Genomic DNA, 6,000 nt, shown 5'->3' on the forward strand with positions numbered 1-6,000 from the left:
GAGATGTGCTGGGGCTAGCCAGAGAGAGATGTGCTATGGCCAGCCAGAGAGAGATGTACTGTAGCCAGGCAGAGAGAGATGTGCTGTAGCCAGCCAGTGAGAGATGTGCTGTGGCCAGCCAGAGAGAGATGTGCTGTGGCCAGCCAGAGAGAGATGTGCTGTAGCCAGGCAGAGAGAGATGTGCTGTAGCCAGCCAGAGAGAGATGTGCTGTGGCCTGCCAGAGAGAGATGTGCTGTAGCCAGCCAGAGAGAGATGTGCTATGGCCAGCCAGAGAGAGATGTGCTGTAGCCAGGCAGAGAGAGATGTGCTGTAGCCAGCCAGTGAGAGATGTGCTGTGGCCAGCCAGAGAGAGATGTGCTGTAGCCAGCCAGTGAGAGATGTGCTATGGCCAGCCAGAGAGAGATGTGCTGTAGCCAGGCAGAGAGAGATGTGCTGTAGCCAGCCAGTGAGAGATGTGCTGTGGCCAGCCAGAGAGAGATGTGCTGTAGCCAGCCAGAGAGAGATGTGCTGTAGCCAGGCAGAGAGAGATGTGCTGTAGCCAGCCAGAGAGAGATGTGCTGTGGCCAGCCAGAGAGAGATGTGCTGTGGCCAGCCAGAGAGAGATGTGCTGTAGCCAGCCAGAGAGAGATGTGCTGTGGCCAGCCAGAGAGAGATGTGCTGTAGCCAGCCAGAGAGAGATGTGCTGTGGCCAGCCAGAGAGAGATGTGCTGTAGCCAGCCAGAGAGAGATGTGCTGTGGCCAGCCAGAGAGAGATGTGCTGTAGCCAGCCAGAGAGAGATGTGCTGTAGCCAGCCAGAGAGAGATGTGCTGTAGCCAGGCAGAGAGAGATGTGCTGTAGCCAGCCAGTGAGAGATGTGCTGTGGCCAGCCAGAGAGAGATGTGCTGTAGCCAGCCAGAGAGAGATGTGCTGTAGCCAGCCAGTGAGAGATGTGCTATGGCCAGCCAGAGAGAGATGTGCTGTAGCCAGGCAGAGAGAGATGTGCTGTAGCCAGCCAGTGAGAGATGTGCTGTGGCCAGCCAGAGAGAGATGTGCTGTAGCCAGCCAGAGAGAGATGTGCTGTAGCCAGGCAGAGAGAGATGTGCTGTAGCCAGCCAGAGAGAGATGTGCTGTGGCCAGCCAGAGAGAGCCAAAGAGCCCCATCCTGTTCTAACTGCCCTCTCCTCGCACCTTCACTATGGAGCCAATGGCCCGATAACCCCTGACGCAAAAGCTGTCAGGGGAGAGGGAGAGACATGCAGGGCAACTGTCAGCCCAGCGCCTGACCTTCTCAGCGCCTGCTTATGCCTTTTTCATTAGGTGCCAGAGGGAGGTGTCCGTTTTGGTCTGCTGACCCAGCAAATTTGCCTCAAATGCAGGCAATCAGGCTAATGTCATCGTGGTAAATGAATGCATGTGCCATAACAGTGTGAATGTTGCTATTAATATGGAGATAATTATTTCTCATGTGTTTCTGATGTAAATGCATGGAGGGGAGGAGTTGTAACTAAAATGACAATTAAGTCATCATACACTAGAAGGTGTAACATTTCCTCATTTTCAATTTGATCACCAACCAGCGCAAGGTGCGGTTAGCAAATGAGCAAGTCGATGGGGATACATAATATTTTGACAACAGGGTGTAACCCTAACAGCTTTTATCTTGAATATAAGGGATTTATAAACTCCCCCTAGAGTACATCTGGGCTACTACTCAGGAACAAAGCAAAAATAACTGCTACTCATTTAGCAGAGGTATTTGGGGACCAGTCATAGTGGTCTATAGCCATAAACTCCTAACCGTTCACACAGGCTCGCACAGACTTAGTGCCCACAATTGTTTGTCGGCCCTCATGTAACAGACCCTTTTCCGCCCCAAAATTAAGCCATTTTGCAGAAAAAAGGAAGAGATTGAAGGTGCCATTTCCAGACAGGATGCGGGTATTGGGATGTAGCCATATTGTTGGCCTTGGGTCTCTCCCACGCAATCTCTTTTAAGGTCGGAGTATTATGGCATTAGTCTACCTTGCGAGTTTCCTGTTCCCGTACATTTAAGCCTATCAGGCTTGAGGAACATAGTGGTTATGATAAAGTATATATTCAGGGGAGTAGAGAGCATCAGTCTCTGACGTCAGCTGTGTGTTGGCTTTCTACGCATGGCTGTTTGTTGTCTCATCTTTACAGAGAAATTGGACCAGAGGAAATGGATAAACCCAATGTAGAGGCAGTGTTAGAGGTTAAGGTAGTACAGGTTGTCTTTTGAAATATCTAGCATGAAGACTGATGCCAAAGCGAAACACCACATTAAAGATCCTGATCCAAGATGGCGTAGCAGTAAGACGTCTTGTCGTGTCGCATCCCTTTGTATATATCGTTTTTTTTTGTTTTTACATATTTTTTCTTCGCATATCATTTAAAAATTTTTGCTAAACCTCAACTTCTAAATACTCTCCTGCAACCCGCCTCACCCAATGTCGCTATTTTTCCTAAAGTATTTATATTTACTTCGGATCCGGAACCCCTCGACTGAAGCTAGCCAGCTAACTACCAGCAAACCATTGCTAGCAGTCTTCAGCTAACCGGTCATCAGCTAACCTTCAGCTCGGAAAGCTCTCGCCAGTTCGAACAACGCGACTCTAACCTGAGCATAACAGACCTATTTATTTATTTTTTATCCCCGGATTCCCACCGCAAACGGAACATCTTCAGCTGGATCTTCACAACTAGCTATCTAGCTAACCGCAACCCCGGATGATTACTCCTGGCTAGCGTTTCCACCCACTTAGCTTGAAGCTAGCCCGGCCAGAGCCCTTGTGCTACCACCGAAGCATACTCCTGGGCTACAATATCCGGTCCCACGACCGGTCTATCGATGTCACCGCATGAAGAGGAATAAACAGACTCACCCCATCGCGACGTCCCCCAAAGGCTAACTCTCTAGCCCTTGCTATCTCCTTGCTTGCTAATTCGGCCTGCTAACTGCTAGCTTGTTTAGCCCCGGTCCGCTAACTGCTGCCTTGTTTAGCCCCGGCCTACTAACTGTTAGCTTGTTAGCACAGGCCTGCTAACCGTCTGAATCGCCGAGTCCCAAACACTCACTGGACCCATATTTACTTTCTATCTCTTTCGATCTTTAATTTGTTTATACCTTCCGGTAACCTGCCTCACCCAATGTGATACGGAATCACTATTATTTTTAATTTTTAGAACACACTCAAGAACCTCCAGAAGCTAACCAGCTAACTAGCTACAAGCTATTTAGTCATTGTTAGTTTTTTTTAACCTGGATAACACTCGCCAGTCCAGCTTCCCTGCCCCATCCACCGCTGCCCCCTGGACACTGATCACTTGGCTACATAGCTGATGCATGCTGGACTGTCCATTAATCACGGTACTCCATTCTGCTTGTTTATGTTTTATCTGTCGGCCCCAGCCGCACTCAGGCTCTGTGTGTAGTTAATCCGACCCTCCCTCTTCCTAGTTAACGCCATTTTACCTGCTGTTGTTGTGCTAGCTGATTAGCTGTTGTTGTCTCACCTACTGTTTTAGCTAGCTCTCCCAATCCAATTCAACACCTGTGATTACTGTATGCCTCGCTGTATGTCTCTCTCAAATCTCAATATGCCTTGTATACTGTTGTTCAGGTTAGTTATCATTGTTTTAGTTTACAATGGAGCCCCTAGTTCCACTCTTCACACCCCTGATACCTCCTTTGTCCCACCTCCCACACATGCGGTGACCTCACCCATTACAACCAGCATGTCCAGAGATACAATCTCTCTCATCATCACTCAGTACCTGGGCTTACCTCCGCTGTACCCGCACCCCACCATACCCCTGTCTGCGCATTATGCCCTGAATATATTCTACCATGCCCAGAAACCTGCTCCTCTTATTCTCTGTCCCCAACGCTCTAGGCGACCAGTTTTGATAGCCTTTAGCAGCACCCTCATACTACTCCTTCTCTGTTCCGCGGGTGATGTGGAGGTAAACCCAGGCCCTGCATGTCCCCAGGCACCCTCATTTGTTGACTTCTGTGATCGAAAAAGCCTTGGTTTCATGCATGTCAACATCAGAAGCCTCCTCCCTAAGTTGGTTTTACTCACTGCTTTAGCACACTCTGCTAACCCTGATGTCCTTGCCGTGTCTGAATCCTGGCTCAGGAAGGCCACCAAAAATTCAGAGATTTCCATACCCAGCTATAACATCTTCCGTCAAGATAGAACTGCCAAAGGGGGAGGAGTTGCAGTCTACTGCAGAGATAGCCTGCAAAGTAATGTCATACTTTCCAGGTCCATACCCAAACAGTTCGAACGACTAATTTTGAAAATTACTCTCTCCCGAAATAAGTCTCTCACTGTTGCCGCCTGCTACCGACCCCCCTCAGCTCCCAGCTCTGCCCTGGACACCATTTGTGAATTGATCGCCCCCCATCTAGCTTCAGAGTTTGTTCTGTTAGGTGACCTAAACTGGGATATGCTTAACACCCCGGCAGTCCTACAATCTAAGCTAGATGCCCTCAATCTCACACAAATCATCAAGGAACCCACCAGGTACAACCCTAACTCTGTAAACAAGGGCACCCTCATAGATGTCATCCTGACCAACTGGCCCTCCAAATACACCTCCGCTGTCTTCAACCAGGATCTCAGCGATCACTGCCTCATTGCCTGTATCCGCTACGGAGCCGCAGTCAAACGACCACCCCTCATCACTGTCAAACGCTCCCTAAAACACTTCTGTGAGCAGGCCTTTCTAATCGACCTGGCCTGGTATCCTGGAAGGACATTGACCTCATCCCGTCAGTTGAGGATGCCTGGTCATTCTTTAAAAGTAACTTCCTCACCATTTTAGATACGCATGTTCCGTTCAGAAAATGCAGAACGAAGAACAGATACAGCCCTTGGTTCACTCCAGACCTGACTGCCCTCGACCAGCACAAAAACATCCTGTGGCGGACTGCAATAGCATTGAATAGTCCCCGCGATATGCAACTGTTCAGGGAAGTCAGGAACCAATACACGCAGTCATTCAGGAAAGCTAAGGCCAGCTTCTTCAGGCAGAAGTTTGCATCCTGTAGCTCCAACTCCAAAAAGTTCTGGGACACTGTGAAGTCCATGGAGAACAAGAGCACCTCCTCCCAGCTGCCCACTGCACTGAGGCTAGGTAACACGGTCACCACCGATAAATCCATGATTATCGAAAACTTCAACAAGCATTTCTCAACGGCTGGCCATGCCTTCCGCCTGGCTACTCCAACCTCGGCCAACAGCTCCGCCCCCCCCCGCAGCTACTCGCCCAAGCCTCTCCAGGTTCTCCTTTACCCAAATCCAGAGAGCAGATGTTCTGAAAGAGCTGCAAAACCTGGACCCGTACAAATCAGCTGGGCTTGACAATCTGGACCCTCTATTTCTGAAACTATCCGCCGCCATTGTCGCAACCCCTATTACCAGCCTGTTCAACCTCTCTTTCATATCGTCTGAGATCCCCAAGGATTGGAAAGCTGCCGCAGTCATCCCCCTCTCCAAAGGGGGAGACACCCTGGACCCAAACTGTTACAGACCTATATCGATCCTGCCCTGCCTATCTAAGGTCTTCGAAAGCCAAGTCAACAAACAGGTCACTGACCATCTCGAATCCCACCGTACCTTCTCCGCTGTGCAATCTGGTTTCCGAGCCGGTCACGGGTGCACCTCAGCCACGCTCAAGGTACTAAACGATATCATAACCGCCATCGATAAAAGACAGTACTGTGCAGCCGTCTTCATCGACCTTGCCAAGGCTTTCGACTCTGTCAATCACCATATTCTTATCGGCAGACTCAGTAGCCTCGGTTTTTCGGATGACTGCCTTGCCTGGTTCACCAATTACTTTGCAGACAGAGTTCAGTGTGTCAAATCGGAGGGCATGCTGTCCGGTCCTCTGGCAGTCTCTATGGGCGTGCCACAGGGTTCAATTCTCGGGCCGACTCTTTTCTCTGTATATATCAATGATGTTGGTCTTGCTGCGGGCGATTCCCTGA

The sequence above is a fragment of the Oncorhynchus keta genome, chromosome 4 (genome assembly GCF_023373465.1).
Source record: "Oncorhynchus keta strain PuntledgeMale-10-30-2019 chromosome 4, Oket_V2, whole genome shotgun sequence".
In the NCBI taxonomy this organism is placed as follows: domain Eukaryota; kingdom Metazoa; phylum Chordata; class Actinopteri; order Salmoniformes; family Salmonidae; genus Oncorhynchus; species Oncorhynchus keta.